Below are 22461 nucleotides of genomic sequence, written 5' to 3'. Positions count from 1 at the left end.
CTACAGACTGCTGGCCTCCCATCCTCTGGGTGGGATTTTTACTGCACCTCCACTTTAGACAGGCTAGATATATTTCCTATTCTTTTTTACCCGCAAAGTGTGTCCATTTCTCAAAGGGTTATTTTGGAACAATGAGTTTAATTGAAGTGAAAAGCATTATTTATGTTTTTAAGGTAGTATTTATAATGTTTCAGTTTTAGAAATATTTTTAGTGGGGTTTATGTGCCTTGTCTGTGCTCTGGCTGTGCATGCAGCTTCCTTGTGTGCTCTGATTGTTTGCTCTAGCTGACTTTGCTCTGATTGTGTATACAGTTTCTGTTCTCTGACTTTTCAGGTTCAGGTTCTGTGTGTGCTCTGGGTGTACACTCACGTTACAATCTGTACTCCAGCACAGCATAAAACCAAGGAGGTAAAAAAGCAGCCAGGAGCAGAATGTAACATTGCACATACAGTAGGGATGGGCTCAGCCATGTTCAGATTGTAATCCCAACCAACCTGAGCAATCCCGCCAGGAAGCCGACACTGCACACCGCCAATCGTAGGCAGTGTGTGTATGTGCAGCTGCGGTCCGGGAATTGCGTCACTGCCTATGATTGGCGGTGTGCAGTGACAGCTTCTTGGCGGGAATGTTAAGGTGGGTTGGGACTACGATCCAAACATGCCTGAGCCCATCCCTAATTGCAAATTAGAACAGGGGGTAGAGGGAAGTTCCATACTGAGAAGGAGGGAGGGGAGGTTTGTTGGTGCATGACCCCTAAGAATGTGCAAGAACACTGCAGTGCTGCTGGCAGAAAAATGATCCAATTTTTAACAAAGGAGAGCTAGGATAGCATAGCTTCCAACTGTCCCTGATTTTGAGGGACTGTCCCTGATTTGGAACAAAGTCCCTCTGTCCCTCTTTCCTGCTCATTTGTCCCTGATTTTGGTCTGATCTATATAGTTGTGTATAAAATGCACTTTTTATCTTTCAAAAAGTGTTTCCCGGTGCTAAACCTTTCATCTTCTAAAGTGGTGCATTTGGAAATTTTAAAAGCCAATATAAAGGAATAGTAGCTATTGTGGGTTTAACTAATATTTTTTTTTGTATAATTCTCTTTAAAGGGGGCTTGGTAGGGTGTTTGTCCTATGCCTACATACTTTTGCTAATAGGTGTTCCTTGTTCCCATCTCAAAAAGTTGGGAGGTATGGGATAGGAAGTGAAAAACTGAAAAGGAGAACAGACAGGGAAATGGAGTATACATAGAGAAAAAGCTTGGCCCAAGCGACTTTGGAGATAGATACCAAAATGCAAAAGAAAAACAAGAAAATATGTATATATATAAAATAAAACAAGGTTTTATTAGTCTGATACACTCATATATAGTACATTAAAGCCAACAGCATCATTTCATGCCAAATCATGTATGACGCAGTATTAAATGGCAGACAAAACAGGAAAAAAGAGCGTTGCCATCCAACAAAGATGTGCTGTGCTTGGAAGTCCTCTACGCGTCTAGCGAAATCCCAGCTTGCTTCTTCAGGAGGTGCACAGAGGACAATCTGCAAGTAACGGTACTATAAACAATCATGATAAATGGGGGGGGGAAAAAAGGGACAGGGAAAAGGGAGTGGCCCTAGTCTTGGACTTACATCATGAAGGTTTATGAGCGGTCTTCAATGGTACATGGTGGACCCTAAATGGTCATAAAAACTAAAAAACATATTCTCAGTGAATAGACATATTGAAAGCCAAATGGAGCACACCCTTAGTCATCTCATATTCCTCCCAGGAGTCGAGGGGGGGGGGGGGGAGTTCAATCTTCAAATCCCCTGTGGAAAGGACCATTAGAATGACCAGTGAAAAATCTGTACACACAAAAAAAGCTGAATGGGTGCAAAAAGCCTCCAGGATTGCTAAAAAGAAACAAAGGGCAATCTCTGTTTATGTATTACAGGGTAATGATAGTGTTGATTATTATTATTAATCAATGCAGGCAGTATTCTTGATGCCATCAGGTGCCTGGAGTAGACTTTTATAGCTTTCATATCTACCTTGTTTACTCATAATACTTTACAGGGCCTTTTCCCCTAAGCACTACTTGACTTGTACCTGATTCTGATGAGAGGTGTGTGTCACTTACATCACCTGAGATTAAGTTGCAGTGCAGGAAATAGGAATAAAGGCACAGAGAGGTCATAGAAAAGGAGGATCACGCTGAGCTGAAGTTTGAATGCATGTTCATGTGACAGCAGGCTGACAGATAAGCCTGAGGGTTGATTCAATTGTACCGGCATGCTTTTCTGATTTTTCGAATCTATGGCCAACCTAACCAAATAGGTTGCCCTTCACAAACTGCTGCTACTGTATGAAGAAATAGTGACTGATGAAGACTGTTCTACCACAAATCATTGTGCTCAGTCTACTTCATTTAAAAAAAAAAAGAAAATAAGATTGAAAATGCAACATTTTTATTCTACCCAGAACTACCAGCTCACCCCACTATTCAATATTAACCATGTTTTCAAGAACTAAAAATGCACCCACTAAATGAAATCACTCCCTAATGCTTAACCTTCCTTTACATGAATATGTAACCCCTAAAATGAGCAATAAAACTCCCTCCACCCCACTGGCTGTTCAAAGTACTACACTGACAGTAAGTACCTTAAGGCTACATACGTCTATAAGATACAATCTATACCCGAAACATTAATTACCACATATTATATACCACAGCAGCAGTGTCCACTTTCAATTCCTGTGTGAAATAAAAGGATCAGAAGCAAGGTTTCAAGAGCAGGCACACGTTTTAACAAGTATGTATCTTATTATGCGACCAATGGGAACCACCCACAGAAAGCATAATATTTACTAACCATTTATCTACTATACCTACAGATATGGTGGACAAACCTTCCTTGACAAAGGCAACTTACCTAAAATGCCGAAACGCGTAGGAAAACCCAAGATGTTTCTCCCTACAGACCTCACGCTGAAATCATAAATGTGGACGGATAGAGAGATATACCATTTGTCACCATATCACTATGTCACCTATCTTCCTTCTTGATTCACTATCACCTATGGGTCTATAACCCATACACCAACTTATGTTTACTACTATTATTATTTATGTTATCAACTTTTTTCAATAAACTGTATATAATCACACAATCGTTTTGTACTAGCCCATAAAGTCCCAATTTCACCTGGTTTGAGGCACCAAAATTCTTTCCAATATCTCCCTGGGATGACGGCTAAACCTACTCAAAAGTTTTGGGAATCACAACCTTTATAATAAAACTCCCTTCAAACATTTTGCCCTTAAAACCTAGTTCCTCCCTTTTATTTTGGTGTCTTTTAATAAGCACATACTCACCTGTCCCTCGGTCCAGCGATGCAACCGGCGGGAGCCTCGGTTTTCTCCCTCTTCTCCCCACGGCGTCGGCATCTCTAGTGTGGGCACCCGGCTGTGACAGCTTGCGGCTTTACAGCCGTGTGGGCACTGCACATGTGCGAGTCACGCTGCATGTCCTCAGTGGACGGGCAATCTTCCGGGACCTGTGACATGTCCCAGAAGATTGCAGGGAGGGAGGGGGAGAGGAGAACTTCCACTCGAGCCGCCTAGGTGGCCCAAGCAGAAGTGGGAGCGGGTACCTGTGAAAACTAGGTACTCTCCCCCCCCCCCCAAAAAAAAAATAAAATGACATTCCAAATGTGGCGTGTCAGGAGGCCTTTAAAGCGGAAGTTCTGCTTTTGGGTGGAACTCCGCTTTAAAATTGAAATCCAGGAACAATGGCATGGATTTCACGTTTAAACTTCCCTTTTAAAACTCAAAGTAGTGGTAAACCCAAAAGTAGGAATGGGCTCGGGCGTGTTTGGGATCCCACCTGTCCGGTCCCGCCAGGAAGCCAACACTGCACACGGCCAATCACAGGCATTAAGACATCTCGATCCACAGCTGCACAGCCCAGGAAATGTCTAACTGCCTGTGATTAGCGGTGGGCAGTGTTGGCTTCCTCTACCCAAAAGCAAACATATATTACAGGCGGTCCCTGGGTTACAAACAAGATAGGGACTGTAGGTTTGTTTTTAAGTTGAATTTGTATGTAAGTCAGAACAGGTACATTTTTTAAGTGTAGCTCCTGCCAAAAAATATTTTTTTTACGTTTTTGGATAGCATAGGGAAGGGTTACCACCCCTGTAATGTTTGTTTTGCAGTCTGTGCCCCTGTTCAGAAGATGTCACTTCACTTTCTGTCCCTGTGACAATTGGATTTTGAAAATTTTGGGTTGCTGTGGAAACAAGGATTAGTGATAAAGCTTCAGTGGAGACACCTTTTTCCCATGAGAATTCTTCGAGGAGTGAATTTACCTTCCTAGGGGGAGATTTCCTCTCACTTCCTGTTGTCTCCCTCTGTTTGTAAGTCGGATGTGTGTAACCTGGGGACTGCCTGTATATTGCAGCTTACCAATTCCTAAATGTGATAGCTGCATTTTTTTTTTTAAGGCTTTTTTCCTCTCATTTTCACTTGATTTTGCCACTTTCTTTAACAGGCCAAGCTGTGCACTAAAAGGGGCAGTTAGAGGTTTGAGACAAACCATTTACCACTGACCAATGACCAGCTTTTTTCATGTATGCAAAATTTTCATGCAAAAAAAAAAAACTGTTTTTGTAACTGATGTAACAAGTTTTAGCTGGAGTTCGATTTTAACTTGTTGGTCAAGTTCTAAATCTGCAAATCCAAGGCTGACTATAAAAAAAAAAAAAATGAATGGATTTCCTCATCCACACAAGCAAGGTGGTTAGAGGAATCCTCCGCACTGTGCTATTGTATACTGACAGCGGGGACTCCTATAGGCCATAGATGGATCAAAAATTGGCTGATACCTAATGAATTTTGATCCATCTATGGCCTATAATAGTCCCCGCTGTCAGTATACAATAGCACAGTGCGGAGGATTCCTCTAACCACCTTGCTTGTGTGGATGAGGAAATCCATTCATTTTTTTTTATTTTTGGTCAGCCAGAAAAATGTAATCATCTTTGGCAAGCCTAACACTTCCCTCTCCATGAATTGTCAATGCAGCTGTCCAAAGGTGTCTCTGTTGCTCCTTTTTTATGAGTGGAGACACTCAGTAGACAGGAAGTGTGTTACTGGCTGGATCACCATGTGAAAAAAATGCCTAAAAAAGAAAACTAATGCAGCCATCCCATTTAAGGGCTGGTAAGCTGCCTAATATAAAAACTTTGTTTTTTGGTTTAATACTGCTTTAAAGGTATATTTACAAAGTAGTGAATGTTTCACGAGCATATGCAAAGAGATTGAGGGACCCCGACCCCGAGGACACAGGGAGGCCACACGGCTTGAACTGGAAGACGCTGGTAATAATTGGGGAGCAGCTCTTCACTGTAGCTGGCAGTGGCGGCTGGTACATAATTTGGGGGGGCAAATCGTGTGCATATTTTTAGCACTGATTACTATAGTAATGTCACTGGTCCCCCCAAAAGTGTCAAAAATGTCATTTAAGGGTTTGATCTGTCTGCCGCAATGAAACGACAAACAAACACAAGGGCGCACCGGCCTAGTGCATTATACTTAAAACAGGTTTATTAAAATACCGAATTAAAAATACTCACAAACGAGTTCTTGATAAAAGGCACATCAAACAAGGTATAAAATCCTCAGCATCGAAATCGGGATTCAATCGTCCCCTGAAGCTGTACAGGCTTACGCGTTTTGAGGCTGCGCCTCTTCTTCAGAAAAATCACAAAAAATCGCAGATCGCTGCCATTACTAGTAAAAAAAAAAAAAATGACATAAATATTTCCTCTAGTTTGTAGACGCGATAACTTTTGCGCAAACCAATCAAAATACGCTTGTTGTGATTTTTTTTTTACCAAAAATTAGTAGCAGAATACAAATTGGCCTAAAATTATAAAAAAAATTAGATTTTTACATTTTTTTGGGGGAGAATGTTTTATAGTAGAAAGTGAAAAATATGTTTTTTTTTTCAGAATTGTCACTCTTTTTATGTCTATAGTGCAAAAAAAAAAAAAAAAGAATCGCACAGGTGATCAAATACCACCAACTGAAAGCTCTATTTGTGGGAAAAAAAGGACTTCGATTTTTTTTGGGTACAGCGTCGCACGACCGCGCAATTTTTTGTTAAAGTAACACAGTGGCGAATCACAAAAAATGGCCTGGTCCATAAGGGGGAAATTCTTCCTGTCCAGAAATGGTTAAATAATTGCCTCTGCATTTTATTATTACTGGTTTAGTAATAACTTAAGACTTAAAGGAAAACTACACTTTCGTCGGGAAACAAAAAACAAGTAAAAATAATAATAAAAATAATAATATAGTGTATACATTTGTGACACAAGCCATATTATAACTGAATTTCATTAAAAATTACCTTTCCTTTTCAATCTGCAGCTCTGTAATTTTTTGGAAATGCAATGCAATATGGCTACCTGGAGGTGTTCTATACACAGAATGTATACTGACCACACCCCAGAAACATCATTTCCTGCTTGTGTGATTGGCTCACTGATTTTCCCAGAAGTCTGCACTAAAATAGTCATATAGTCAATGGACTAAAAGTCAGATTTCAGGCAAAAATTTCATTTTTGATGAGATAATCCCATTAGGAAATCACCTCTAAGGCTCGGTTCACACTGATGCGATGCGGGAAGGCTGCGAATTCGCAGCCTGTTCCCGCATCGCACACGCACCCCCGGCAGTTCACACTGCCATATGCGATCCGCTGGGGGTGTCAATGTAATCTTAACGACACCCCCAGTTTGATCGCATATCGCAGTGCGATCGTGCAGTTCGCACAGGATCGGATCGCACAAGTGTGAACCGCTGTGCGATCCGATCCTGATGCGGCAGCAAAAATGCCTCCTGTGCGTGTTTGCTGCGGGTGCGATGCGAATTTAGCCATACAAACTGTATGGCTAAACTCGCACCGCACAGCTGATTGCATGTCATGTCGAAGCAGTGCGCTCCGACATGACATGTGAACCCCGCACACGCAGTAGTGTGAACCGGGGCTAAAGGTATGCAGGTCCAGCAGCTATCCTCATTAGAGCCCTGCGGGTGCAGCAATTGGTTGATAATTAGGAAACCACTCCTATAAGATGCACTTGGCACATGAGCACAGACAAACAAACAAAATCCCTGCAATGTACATAGATCATCCAGAGGGTAATATTTTTTTCTCAATAAAAGTGGAGTTACTCTTTAACCACTTGCTTACCGAGCACTTATGTCCCCTTCCTGCCCAGGCCAATTTTTCAGCTTTTAGCATGTTGAATGAAAATTGTGCGGTCATGATACACTGTAACCAAACTAAATTTTTATCATTTTTTTTTTCACACAAATAGAGCTTTCTTTTGGTGGCATTTAATCACCGCTGGGTTTTTTTATTTTTTGCTAAAGAAACAAAAAAAAGACCAAATATTTTGAAAAAAAACATTTTTTTCATAAAAATTTTGAAAAAAGGTAATTTTTCTCCTTCACTGATGTGCGCTGATGAGGCTGCACTGATGGAAACTGATAGGCTGCACTAATGGGCACTGATAGGCACTGATGAGGTGGCACTGATGGGAACTGATAGGCTGCACTGATGGGCACTGATAGGCTGTGCTAATGGACACTGATAGGCACTGATGAGGCGGCACTGATGAGGCGGCACTTATGAGGCGGTACTGGTGGACACTGATGAGGCTGCACTGGTGGGCACTGATAGGTGACACTGGTAGGTGGCTAAGATGGGCACTGATAGGCAACAATGATGGGCTCTGATAGGTGGCACTGAAGCGCAGTGAGAGGTGGCACTGATGGGCACTGATATGCAGCGCTGACGGGCACTGGTAGGCGGCACTGATAGGCAGCACTGATAGGTTGCACTGGTGGGCACTGACTGGCAGCACTGGTGGGCACTGATAGGCAGCACTGGTGGGCACTGATTAGCAGCACTGGTGGGCATTGATAGATAGTACTGGTGGGCACTGATAGGTTGCATTGGTGGGCACTCATTAGTGGCACTGGTTTGCACTGATTGGGACTGATGTCCCTGTAACAGAAGTCAGTTACCGGCTTTCTTTTTCTATCTAGAGCAGATAACTGGCTTCTGTTTACCTCCGTGATCAGGTCAAGTCCCCCAACCATCCTTACATCACAGTGTACCCCCCTTACCTTTATAGAGTGCAGGAGTGCCGGAGTGCCAGAGTAGCTGGCTGGTAACGTTCGCTCTTGAGTTTGGTAGAGCTGGTAGTAGCAGTCCTCAGAACAGGATGCAGAAGCAGCTTGGTACCAGAGCAGAAGATAGAAGCAGGATCAGAAACAACTAAGCAGTGAGGGACCAAATAAACAGGCAGAGCAATTCCAGGATGTAGGTCAAGGTCAGTAACACCCAGGAAAAGCAGAACAGAATCAGCAGGCAAAGACAAGTTCACTAAACAGGCTGAGGTCAGAGTTATCAGGTGAACATAGTTGAGACCGGAGCAGAAGCAAAGTCCAAAGGCAAGCCGGGTCACACACAGGTAAGCAGGTACAGAAGATCAGGTCTCAGGGACACAGGAACAAGCCGAAGACCATCCAGCAACTGTTCATTTTACCAGACCACATTAAATAGTCCACAAGTGCACATGCTAATTGGTATGTGCATGCGACGAAGTGGAAATGCACATCTAACATTGCTCCTTTGCTTGGAAGTATGAGCATGTGTGCAATGCACATGAGCAAAGATCTGCACTAACACATGTGGTGCTCCTGAGAAAAAGCTGGGGACAGACCTGGGAAGCACAAAATCGGGGTCTGGAGGAGGACCAGAGAAGGGCTGGAGTCAGCTGCCAAAGTCTGCTGAATGCTGAGACCAGGGAAGACAGAGATTGGGGGGGGGGGGGGGCTGTGGTTGCAAAAAGAGGCTCAGGATCTGTAGGAGGAGTTCTGTCCTCCTCTCTGCTGCTGACTGCTGAGATGGGGGGGGCAGATACAAACCTCTCTGCAGTTGCATGGAGAAGCACAGGATCTGACAGAGAAGCTCTGTCCTTCTCTTTACTGCTGTCTACTGACTAAGGGAGTGTCGCTGGATGGGCTTACTGGGTTTATTTCATACTGGATGACAGGCACATACAAACAGGCATGCACTGAGCACTCTGTTAGAAACTACATGTTCACTTCAGGAGGTGTTTGATATGTTACACTCCACTTCTTCGCTGGACTTTTCAAATAAGCTTTTTGCTTCTATCATGTAGGACTACATTTAATAATTGAGGATTTCTTCACTTTATATTGATTTATTGTTAATTATTTATTTTTGGCGCTGCACACCCTTTTTCCACACTGTATATATAAGCTGGGTATACTGCTTGTTTGTAACAGCGGCCACCTCACCACAGTGCAGACTTTTTTTGCTATTTTAATATAGTTTCGCTTATATCTGTGACTCTATTTTTAATTATATACTATACAGAACTAAAAGAAAATGCCTTTTGTCAAAAAAGGTTGATTACACAAAATAAAAAGGAATGTAATTTTGTTTCAATAAGCACAGTAGGGAAAAGTAGGCTTCTTCCAAGGTCTCAACTTCATAATTCAATTTCTGCTATGTAAGTTCATTATGTGCTCATAAAACACAGCTTTTTAACGTTAAGATGTATTAATCTTATCTAGTGTAGAGGAGAACAATCATATCATAGTGTAATCATCTGTGATTATGAAAGTATTCAATAGAATGGATTTCACTATAACTCTGGTACTTCTCAGTAATCTAGAGATCAACAACCTAGATGGATGATGACCATGCCTCTCAATTGACTGATGCCCATATGTGTATACACCGTGCTTTCCAAAACCTTAAAGTATAAATAAAGGCAAACCATTGTTTTACATTTCGGATAAAGTAGAGAGGGATTAGAATGTTTGTTAGCTTTTATTGCTGCCTGTGCCCATTAGGGAGATTCACTCTCTCCATTTGTCCTCTTTACCAAGATTATTGAAAGTGAAAGTAAAAGAAAATTCCAAATTTTGGGTTGTCCGCAGTAAAATACTAGAAGGGAAAACTTCCAATGGAGACACTAGTTCTGGTAAAATGGGGGTCCCTAAGGGATATCTTCAATTTCTTCTTATTCCTGTTTGGCTATAGGACAGGAAGTGAAAATATCTCCTCAATTGAACAGAGATGGCAAAAAAAAAAAAAAAAATTCTAAAATCTACACAAAAACACTATAAGGAAGGCTTTTATAGCCAAAACATTTTAGCGTACTATTAATGTGTTTTTTACATGTATCCAGCCAATAAAGATTCTCAGTTTTATGGATCGTACCAAGCACCAGCTTAATTCTATTATGGACTACTATCCTTTAAAGCCGAGTTCCGGCCACAAAATCAACATAATTGATTTTGTGGCCACCCGCTTGCTTTTCGTCACCTGAAAAGGAAATGGATAGTTACGATTTTTTTTTTTTTTTACTTACCTTGTTATTGTAGAAAAATATACTCACCTTTCTTCCACTTCCTCCCTCAGCGGCCGCGGCCCGCGCCGTCACTTCCGGTTTGCATTGATTCCTGGGAGCTGAACGTCATCGCTCCCAGGAATCAATGCGACGGCACCGGCCCCGCTCATCACTTCCAATGCGGCACCGCATTCCCTGCTAAACAGCTTCTGGGCATGCCCAGAAGCTGTGGAGGAATGTGGCGCCGCACCGGAAGTGACGAGCGGGGCCGGTGCAGGCGCATTCTGGGAGAAGAGGACGCAGAAGAGGATCGCGCTGGCTTCAGCTGCCCACAACAGAGATGGCAACGCTGGAGAAGAAATTTTAAAGGTAAGTATTTCTTCTTTCAGGTAAGTGCGACCCAGGACAGTACAGAGGCTATCCATTGTGGAATGTACTAGCCCTGACTTTCCCAGGGGTATTTTTATTGAAATTTTTTTTTCATGGCCGGAACTCCGCTTTAATGTAGAACTCAAGGCTATATTTCTTTCTAAGTTTAGACAGATTGGGAAGAATTACAACCTCTATTAAGTTTTTGTTGCTGTTTGTGTTCATTTCAAGGAGATTTTCTCTTGACATTCCCGAAGACACAACAGTAAGTGATTAGAAATCTCCTTAAAGTGAAGGGAATTCCCATATTTGACAATTTTTCATTTAATTGGTTGAACTGGATGGACTTTCTTTTTTCAACCAAACTATGTAACTATGTAATTAGATAATTCAACACATTTCTCTGTGCCTTTGACAATTGTAACATTTTGGATGTCAGGAGAAACAAATTCATACCCATGCCTGAAGAGCTGCACATGTGCAGAATTTTCAACAGACCTGTGCAAAGAATAAGGGTCATATGTGTATCTGCATGTGCATGTGGACATGTGGGTGAGCATAGGCATGCATTTTTAAATTTACTTTGGCACACAGTGGCCTATTTAATACCCTGCAAGGCTCAAAAGCATTACTAAGTGTTTGTTACCTTCTGTGACCAGACCTTGTGTTGGATTTGTGTTCTGACCCAGACTTCTCCTAAATCTAAATTTTCTTGATCTCAGTATTCTGTTGTTGCCCCCGCTTGTGACCTGACTTTTTCTTTTATCTGCTGATTCAGTACCTTCTCTGCTAGCCCGTTACTAACCTTGGCCTGACCCCAATTCTGCTTTCTGATTCTGTACCTTTGCTGTCTGGTTTTTGCTGACTCTCACCTGCTTGTATAGGCTTCTAGATCCTGCATTTGCCATCTTCTGGATTGCCTTCTGCACAGTGCCCAGTCCTGTGCTCACTGCATCTCCTGCACTACCCAGAGCATCTTCAACCCGAGATCTTCTACAGGCATCAATGCCACTCTGTGCTCTGTCATCATCTCCAGGGGAAATAGGACAGGAGGTGTAAGGGAAGCCCTGTTATCAACTTGGCCTCTACCAGGTATGGGACATTGGATCCCTCATCACTAACAATGCTCACCAGGACAGAAATGGATGGTGAGTCTTCCTAATGGTGGTGCAAACCGAAATTAAAGGCCCACAGAGTTCCAAGTTAGTGCATCAGTCCTTCTACTTTTACGATAATTACGTGGTCAATTCCAGCACTGAAATAAGGAGGGCATTCTTACTTTACAACTGACCCGCATTTGGGGGGACCGACCCTGTTTGGGTTTAATCAATCATTTTTTGAGTACTTATTCTTCATGGTTCATGTAACTGGAGGTGTGACAGGGGTGTGTCCTTTGCCAAATAGTTTGTGCTAAAAGGTGTTCCTCTTTCTTATCTCAAAAATCTATGCGGTATGTGCACTTCAAATACATTGCTGCCAAGTTCTATAGGAAGAAAAATCCCAGATAGCAAGGATAACATGGCTCAAATTTGTGGCAGTGTTGAATTGTAAGTCTTGTTAACTTGCTGCACATTTTCACTGGCAGGTTATACACTTGCAGAGCACTTGAAGCACAAGTTCTAGTTGAAACTTTTCCAATTTGTAGCAAATTTGCATGGCAAGTCTCTAGCAAGAGCAAAGTTATGGTGGTGAGTCTACAGCAAGAGCTCTGCAGGTCACAGTGACCCCTGTGGTGGGATGACTATTGCACAACACAACTGAAACAGAACTTGCAGCAGATTTGCAGAATGTTTGCAAAGAAAGTTGATCGGAAATCATGCAATGTGGACTTGCTGCATTTGTGCAACAAACTTGTGAAGCCTGGCATGTCTAGCAATAGCTTAGCAAGTCATTTTCAATCTTGCAGCTCAATTGCTTGCTATCTGGGATATTATTATTATTATTATTATTATTATTATTATTATTATTATTACTACTATTATTTTTGTTAAGTAAAGATCTTTAAAGGTAAAGGTCATAGATGGTAGAAAAATCAAATGGTATTTAAAATAACCATAATATTACTAATGGGATATGATATATCATTCTTAAATTAGAGTTTTTCCCTTAACAGAAATGCAGTGAACAATGTTGATGTACAAAGTGGAGTTGGCCATTGTGACCAATGAAGTTTTAGCTTAAGTCAGATCACTGAAAGTAAATACTGATTAGAGGGGATATCTTCCAATGGGGACACTAGTTCTGGTGACCTGGGGGTCCAAAAAGAATTCCTTTAATTGATAGAGAAACTTCCTGTTTGGCTATGAAACAGGAGATAAAAAGAAATCTCCACAATGGGACAGAGATGGTGAAAAAAAAAATCTGACAGGGGTTAAAATCCTTACTTGCTCTGTCCAAAATGAAAAAAAAAAAAAAAAGGTTTTGCCTATAGTTCTATTTTAAAGTTAAATTATTCATTAGCTGTGATAGTGACCTGAACTCATGTGACCTCATTGGGTAAGATAACTTCACAGCATTTTTCAAGATTGATATGGAAAAAAGTGGTTTTAGGTACTTTGGATTCAGACAGTTTATGGTGTCTAGCCACTTTAAAAAAGACGAGTTAACAAACAATACACAGTTTAAGTCATAAAATTTCAGAGCACACTTTATATGCTGAGTCACCACTTCTAATTACAAGGTAATAAAATAAGGGAATTACCCAGTTGATAAAGCATTTGAGATAAGGACAAGCTAATGTCACTGCACTATGAATTACATTCAGGTCACTGTATGTTCAGTGAGGCACGTAGAATTGGAAGTACAGTAGGTGGCAGAATTTTATGATAGTCTCATATATTATTATTTAGGGGTAATATTGTATGGGGCCACATTACAATCCCCTTAAGTACTGCTGAACATCGCAGTCAAAACTGCCACACTATGGGCTATGGGGTTGATTTACTAAAAGCAAATAGACTGTGCACTTTCCATGTGCAGTTGCACTCTGCAAGGGCATTTCTTCCAGACCTTAGTAAATGAGGGGAAGCCTTGATGACTTCCATCATCCAATCACGTGCAAGCAAAAATGCTGTTTTTTTTATTTTCTTTGAATGTGATTGGGTAGTCTTTGCAAAGTGAAGCTTCACCTTATTTACTAAGCTCTGGAGCAGATGCCCTTGCAGAATGCAACTGCACTTGCAAAGTGCAAAGTCTATTTACCTTTAGTAAATCAACCCCTATGTCTGCATATAATGCTCCATTATAAACATACTGTGTACAGCGTGCAAGGTTCATTGGTTTCTTTCTATTTCTGCATGGAAGCAGATCGCCGTGAGGATTATGCTGCTGTTATGTAACAGGTAGGGTGCTGTCCTAACTTTCCAACTGAACACCCAAAGGAGAGCAAGTGGGCAGTGGAGTCCTTTTTTAAAGACTCAGAGGAGAGCAGGGGCATTTATGCCCCTCATAGAACGTACAATTACTGCAAAAGGAGGAACTTCTCATTGCACATTATAAGCCTGAATAATAACCTGCCGGATCCATCCAGCAATAGCAGAGCTAGTGGAACACTCCATTAAAGTGGATGTAAACCCTCCAATATACAGAGTGAGGTGAATAGACTCAGATGACACACAGAGATGAAACAAATCCTCCTACATACGTTTTTACTTATATATCTGCTGTCTTCCCCTTTCTACACCCTTTCAAAAGTGCAGATTGTGTTAAAAATCTTTCTTCATCTGTCTCAGCACAGTGAAGAGGGTGGGGAGACTGCACATACACTGTGTGAGAGCTGATTGGAGGAAAGGGACACCCCCCCCATCCCCCTCCACATAGGGAGAGGAAAGAAGGAACATTCTGAATAGACAAGCTCAGTGCTTATTACCCTCTAAGTACCCTCCCCAAAACAAATTTTCAGCTCATGTTATCTCATGTGTTGTAGAACTTCACAGAGAAACAGAGCACCAGAGAGAAATTACACATAGAGCTTTGGAGATAGATAAGTAAACACTGCAGATATATGTGCTTAGTTAAAATTTCATGAATGGGGTTTACAAGATAAACAGTGAGCCTGACCTATGTAGAGAAATGACATTATAGTTTGAAGTACGTCTAAACGATGTAAAGCCACTTCTTTTGGCTGTTTAGGGTCAGGACAAAAATAAGGTATGATGTCTTGAATAATGTGAAATGAAGAAAAAACCTTAAGCACAAAATCCTGCTTAGGCCTTATCTTTGTGTAGAATAAATATTGCCACTTTACAAGACCAAGTACCAAATTGTTATATTTTTATATAATGGTACCTCCATCTACTGGAACTGTCTATGTTTTGTTTAGGTAAAAATTGCTGGATCATTCTCTGGGTAGATCACTTTTTTGTATTTCGACACAGGGTAAAGCTACACAAACCACTCAGGGGGAATAAAAGTCTTTTCTGGGTGTGCCCAGAAGAAGACTGTTTAGAGCAGTGCCAGGACAAGATCATCCAGTGCCCAGGGCAAAAATGCCCAATGCCCCCCCTTGTAATATGAAAGCTTATGAGGAGGAGGGGGAGGGAGAGCACAGCCCGCGCCTCCTCTCTGCTCTATCACCCTCTCCTTGCCACTTCCAGCTCTGGGATGACAGAAGTAGCGATGCCACTGTCACTATCCCTTAAAGTAAGAAGGAATGACCGCACTTCCGATAAAGTTCAAAAATGGAGTGTATTTATTCCACATCAAACGAATGGCAAAATAAAACGTACACACTGTGAGTGCATAGTTCATAGTGAACTTGGTAATGAGTAAGCGACACATCCAGTCGTGAAACGCGTCTACCGTTTTGTCCTGAACTCACAGTGTGTACGTTTTATTTTGCCATTCGTTTGATGTGGAATAAATACACTCCATTTTTGAACTTTATCGGAAGTGCGGTCATTCCTTCTTACTTTATGTGATTCTGGATTACGGATCCGACCGACACCTGATTCCTGCCTCGCCTGGAGCGGTCTCCCCAGCTTGGACTCTGCTTATCTCCACTGTCACTATCCCTGTCAGCCTTATAGTAGAAAGAACTTGCAGTGCCCCCATTGCTACAATGTGCACTGTGCCCAGGGCAGCCGCCCCCTTCTGCCCACCCTTTGTCCCGGCCCTGGTTTAGAGGGCTTCCAAGAACCCTTACCAGTGACCCTTGGGACAGTACTTTCTAGAAGTGGCAATTTCAAATTCTCCCACGCTATATCAGTTAATGTAGTAACTAATACCCTTTGGGCTGATGATATGCCGAAGGCCTGAGTTTTCTTTTTAGAGGAAGTCAGATAATATTCTAATATTTCCTCTGAATCTCTGAATCTTTATCTGCTTCTTTTATCTGAGTGTAATTTATCTGGGATAGAAAAGGCTAATATATCTGGTGACTCACCAGGGAGAGGAGAAAGACAGGGCTTACTGCCCTTCTTTTCCTTATCTGAAATAGCTGCCAGCTACTGCATTATAGCCAATATGCCCAATATTTTTTTTTTTTTTTCTTTCTCTTCTCCTTATATTGGAGAGCCCCCGCTTAAACAAACTGCTTAACAATCCCAGAAATATTGATTCCTGTAGGTATATTAAATTGTATGTCTATGTGTTTGTTTTAGTTATGATGTGTAGGGATTAGTGTTGAGCGAACACGGACTGTATTATTCGTGTTCGTACCGAATAATTGGATTTTTTGTACCCGAACACGGACACGGACACTTTACTGTATGTTCGGGTAAAAATCCGTGTTCGGTCGTTTTATTTCCGGGTTTTGCATGCTTTGGCGCTCTTTTCATGGCGGGCTTTCAACAGCCAATCAACAATCGTTTAACTGGTGTGCCTTAAGCCATCCCAGCCATGCCTGCAAATGTCTCAGTAGCTGTGATTGGCCGTCTGAAGCATGTGATCAAGTCTTTATAAGTTCGAGGCAGCCGCAGCGGCGTCATTATGCTGCTTAGATTCAGGGACAGAGCACACATCAACGTGCTGGCTGCTGATTAGGGAAAGATAGGCAGGAAAAAACCATTTGTGTCCGGATAGAATTGAGGGACAGGTCGGAGTGTTTAGGCAGGGCGAGTTGTAGGCATTTTAGGGATAGAGTCTGCTGAATTATAGGGTCAGTGTCTTCTACAAACTACAATCGATATTGCTGTGTGGGGGGTGGGGTGAATCTGCACTCAATCCTGATCTACGATCTCTTCTCAATCCTGTTAGGGACAGAGTCTGCTGAATTTTAGGGAAACTGTGTTCTACAAACTACAATCGATATTGCTGTGTGGTGTGGGATTGGAGATAGGCAGGTGTCAGTGATCCACATCCATTTTTCTGTGTGTGAGCTGCAGTGAACACAATCTTTTTGGGCTGCAGTGAACACAATCTTTTTGGGCTGCAGTGAACACAATCTTTTTGGGCTGCAGTGAACACAATCTTTTTGGGCTGCAGTGAACACAATCTTTTTGGGGTGCAGTGAACAAAATCTTTTTGGGGTGCAGTGAACACAATCCTTTTTGGTGTGCAGTGAACACAATCTTTGTGGGGTGCAGTGAACAAAATCCTTTGTGGGGTGCAGTGAACACAATCTTTTTGGGGTGCAGTGAACAAAATCCTTTTTGGGGTGCAGTGAACAACATCCTTTTTGGGGTGCAGTGAACACAATCTTTTTGGGGTGCAGTGAACAAAATCCTTTGTGGGGTGCAGTGAACACAATCTTTTTGGGGTGGAGTGAACAACATCCTTTTTGGGGTGCAGTGAACAAAATCCTTTTTGGGGTGCAGTGAACAAAATCATTTTTGGGGTGCAGTGAACACAATCTTTTTGGGGTGCAGTGAACACAATCTTTGTGGGGTGCAGTGAACACAATCTTTTTGGGGTGGAGTGAACAACATCCTTTTTGGGGTGCAGTGAACAACATCCTTTTTGGGGTGCAGTGAACACAATCTTTTTGGGGTGCAGTGAACACAATCTTTGTGGGGTACAGTGAACAGAATCTTTGTGGGGTGCAGTGAACACAATCTTTGGGGGGTACAGTGAACACAATCTTTGTGAGGTGCAGTGAACACAATCTTTGTGGGGTGCAGTGAACACAATCATTGTGGGGTGCAGTGAACTCAATCTTTGTGGGGTACAGTGAACACAATCTCATACTTCTGAAGGTTTGAGGGTGCTGCCTGTTCCATACTCCCCCTACTCCTCATCTAGCCTTTTAGGGGTACAAACAATAGTAATTGGGGCCTAGTGTGGTTGTGTACGTGTGATATACATACACTTTTTTGGGATCATATTTTCTATTCCGCTATTTAATCAAAAACCTTTGGGGATCAGTTAAATTGGGGGATAGTCTGTGTTGGTACGTGTGAGAGAGATCCACCTTTCCAAGTTGTTGGGGTTCATCTCATACTTCTGAAGGTTTGAGGGTGCTGCCTGTTCCATACTCCCCCTACTCCTAGCCTTTTAGGGGTACAAACAATAGTAATTGGGGCCTAGTGTGGTTGTGTACGTGTGATATACATACACTTTTTTGGGATCATATTTTCTATTCCGCTATTTAATCAAAAACCTTTGGGGATCAGTTAAATTGGGGGATAGTCTGTGTTGGTACGTGTGAGAGAGATCCACCTTTCCAAGTTGTTGGGGTTCATCTCATACTTCTGAAGGTTTGAGGGTGCTGCCTGTTCCATACTCCCCCTACTCCTAGCCTTTTAGGGGTACAAACAATAGTAATTGGGGCCTAGTGTGGTTGTGTACGTGTGATATACATACACTTTTTTGGGATCATATTTTCTATTCCGCTATTTAATCAAAAACCTTTGGGGATCAGTTAAATTGGGGGATAGTCTGTGTTGGTACGTGTGAGAGAGATCCACCTTTCCAAGTTGTTGGGGTTCATCTCATACTTCTGAAGGTTTGAGGGTGCTGCCTGTTCCATACTCCCCCTACTCCTCATCTAGCCTTTTAGGGGTACAAACAATAGTAATTGGGGCCCAGTGTGGTTGTGTACGTGTGATATACATACACTTTTTTGGGATCATATTTTCTATTCCGCTATTTAATCAAAAACCTTTGGGGATCAGTTAAATTGGGGGATAGTCTGTGTCGGTACGTGTGAGAGAGATCCACCTTTCCAAGTTGTTGGGGTTCATCTCATACTTCTGAAGGTTTGAGGGTGCTGCCTGTTCCATACCCCCCCTACTCCTCATCTAGCCTTTTAGGGGTACAAACAATAGTAATTGGGGCCTAGTGTGGTTGTGTACGTGTGATATACATACACTTTTTTGGGATCATATTTTCTATTCCGCTATTTAATCAAAAACCTTTGGGGATCAGTTAAATTGGGGGATAGTCTGTGTCGGTACGTGTGAGAGAGATCCACCTTTCCAAGTTGTTGGGGTTCATCTCATACTTCTGAAGGTTTGAGGGTGCTGCCTGTTCCATACCCCCCCTACTCCTCATCTAGCCTTTTAGGGGTACAAACAATAGTAATTGGGGCCTAGTGTGGTTGTGTACGTGCGAGATACATACACTTTTTTTGATCATATTTCCTATTCCGCTATTCAATAAAAACCTTTGAGGATCAATTGAATTGCGGGATAGTCTGTGTCGGTACGTGTGAGAGAGATCCACCTTTCCAAGTTGTTGGGGTTCATCTCATACTTCTGAAGGTTTGAGGGTGCTGCCTGTTCCATACTCCCCCTACTCCTCATCTAGCCTTTTAGGGGTACAAACAATAGTAATTGGGGCCTAGTGTGGTTGTGTACGTGTGATATACATACACTTTTTTTGGATCATATTTTCTATTCCGCTATTTAATCAAAAACCTTTGGGGATCAGTTAAATTGGGGGATAGTCTGTGTTGGTACGTGTGAGAGAGATCCACCTTTCCAAGTTGTTGGGGTTCATCTCATACTTCTGAAGGTTTGAGGGTGCTGCCTGTTCCATACTCCCCCTACTCCTCATCTAGCCTTTTAGGGGTACAAACAATAGTAATTGGGGCCCAGTGTGGTTGTGTACGTGTGATATACATACACTTTTTTGGGATCATATTTTCTATTCCGCTATTTAATCAAAAACCTTTGGGGATCAGTTAAATTGGGGGATAGTCTGTGTCGGTACGTGTGAGAGAGATCCACCTTTCCAAGTTGTTGGGGTTCATCTCATACTTCTGAAGGTTTGAGGGTGCTGCCTGTTCCATACCCCCCCTACTCCTCATCTAGCCTTTTAGGGGTACAAACAATAGTAATTGGGGCCTAGTGTGGTTGTGTACGTGTGATATACATACACTTTTTTTGGATCATATTTTCTATTCCGCTATTTAATCAAAAACCTTTGGGGATCAGTTAAATTGGGGGATAGTCTGTGTCGGTACGTGTGAGAGAGATCCACCTTTCCAAGTTGTTGGGGTTCATCTCATACTTCTGAAGGTTTGAGGGTGCTGCCTGTTCCATACCCCCCCTACTCCTCATCTAGCCTTTTAGGGGTACAAACAATAGTAATTGGGGCCTAGTGTGGTTGTGTACGTGCGAGATACATACACTTTTTTTGATCATATTTCCTATTCCGCTATTCAATAAAAACCTTTGAGGATCAATTGAATTGCGGGATAGTCTGTGTCGGTACGTGTGAGAGAGATCCACCTTTCCAAGTTGTTGGGGTTCATCTCATACTTCTGAAGGTTTGAGGGTGCTGCCTGTTCCATACTCCCCCTACTCCTCATCTAGCCTTTTAGGGGTACAAACAATAGTAATTGGGGCCCAGTGTGGTTGTGTACGTGTGATATACATACACTTTTTTTGGATCATATTTTCTATTCCGCTATTTAATTTAACTGGGCCTCCATGCGAGACCTGTGTGCCTTGTTGCGCTGTTTTGAGTACTCCACCAACATGGCCAGTGGCAATGACGCCGTTCTCAGCTTAACTATCCCACTTCTATGCCTCCTTGAAAAAACAATTCGGGCGATGATGGAAGAGGATGTGGCACAGGATGAGGAGGAGGAGGAGGATGAAGAGGTAACATTTCCAAGGCTTTCAGGGCAGTCATTCGCAAGGGGCTCCGAGGGTGGGTTCCTGCACACGCAAACGCCAGGGACGCAATTGTCCAGCAGGGGCACAGTTCTGGAGGATGAGGAGGATGAGGAGGAGGAGGAGCTGGAGGAGGAGATGGAACCATGTTCACAGCAGGGTGGCACCCAGGCCAGCTCATGGCCATCACTGGTGCGTGGCTGGGGGGATACAGAGGACACGGACGATACACCTCCCACAGAGGACAGCCTTTCGTTGCCTCTGGGCAGCCTGGCACACATGAGCGATTACATGCTGCAGTGTCTCCACAACGACCGCCGAGTTGCCCACATTCTAACTTGTGCTGATTACTGGGTGGCCACGCTGCTGGATCCCCGTTACAAGGACAACGTACCGTCCTTAATTCACTCACTGGAGCGCGATCGCAAGATGCGCGAGTACAAGCGCACGCTGGTAGACGCCATGCTGCTGGCATTCCCATCTGACAGCGGGGCCACAGTGGAAGCACAAGGCAGAGGAGGAGGAGGAGGAGGTCGCCAACGCAACCAGGGCACCGCCAGCACCTCAGAAGGCAGGGTTAGCATGGCCGAAATGTGGAAAAGCTTTGTCAGCACACCACAACAAACAGCAGCACCAGCAGCTCAGATGGAACGTCTTAGCAGGAGGCAGCATTTTACCAACATGGTGGAGCAGTATGTGTGCACACGCCTACATGTAGTGAATGACGGGTCTGCCCCCTTCAACTTCTGGGTCTCCAAATTGGGCACATGGCTTGAGCTTGCCCTTTACGCCTTGGAGGTGCTGGCGTGCCCTGCAGCCAGTGTATTATCTGAACGGGTATTTAGCACGGCTGGGGGCGTTATAACAGACAAGCGCAGCCGCCTGTCCAGAGACAATGTGGACAAGCTCACGTTCATTAAAATGAACCAGGCATGGATCCCACGGGACTTTTCCGTACCTTATGCAGAATAGCAATGGATACCGACCTTACCCACCCATTGTTCCATTTTTGCTCTTTCTCACTCTTTTGGGGTGTACCCTCATTTAAAATTTTTGAAAAGAAGCAGTGTTGGCTACCTCGTCCTCCTCCTCAGGGCCAGATTAATGTAGGGGCTATTGGAGCTGCAGCTCCAGGCCCCTACCTTTTATATAGGCCCCGGGTTGGCCATATTCACTGTTACCGCTCTTCTGTCACTTGTAAACACAGAAGTCTGGCTTCTATGCTCGCTTCCCCAGGCAGCACCCTCAGAACCTCCCCACACAGCGTGAAGGCCGGACAAGGAGGGACAGTTGGCGATGCATGGATGTGTTTATGGGCTTCAGAGACAGCATCCCATGTTGAATTAGGCATGCATGGCTGCACCCTTCCTCCTCTGGGTGCATGGCAAGGCACGGCCCTTAAGGCCCTTCAAAATCCTCAGCACCAAGCCCATGATGCTGTTAATCCGGCCCTGGTCCTCCTCCACCGCCGCTTCCACCTACACCGCCCATAGGTGTGCGCAGCCTATTGCATTAAGGTGTGCACCCCAAAGTTGAAATACACATGCATGTGTTTGCCAGCAGGGAGAGTAATGTATCGGGGCCATGTACCTGTAGGCAAGGAGAAATAGAGCAGAGCAGGTCCCAGGGAGATCTTTCCCATCTCCT

The sequence above is a fragment of the Pelophylax lessonae genome, assembly GCF_965119305.1.
Source record: "Pelophylax lessonae genome assembly, chromosome: 1".
NCBI lineage: Eukaryota > Metazoa > Chordata > Amphibia > Anura > Ranidae > Pelophylax > Pelophylax lessonae.
The sequence above is the reverse complement of the archived record's forward strand: the minus strand, read 5'-3'. Positions refer to the sequence as shown.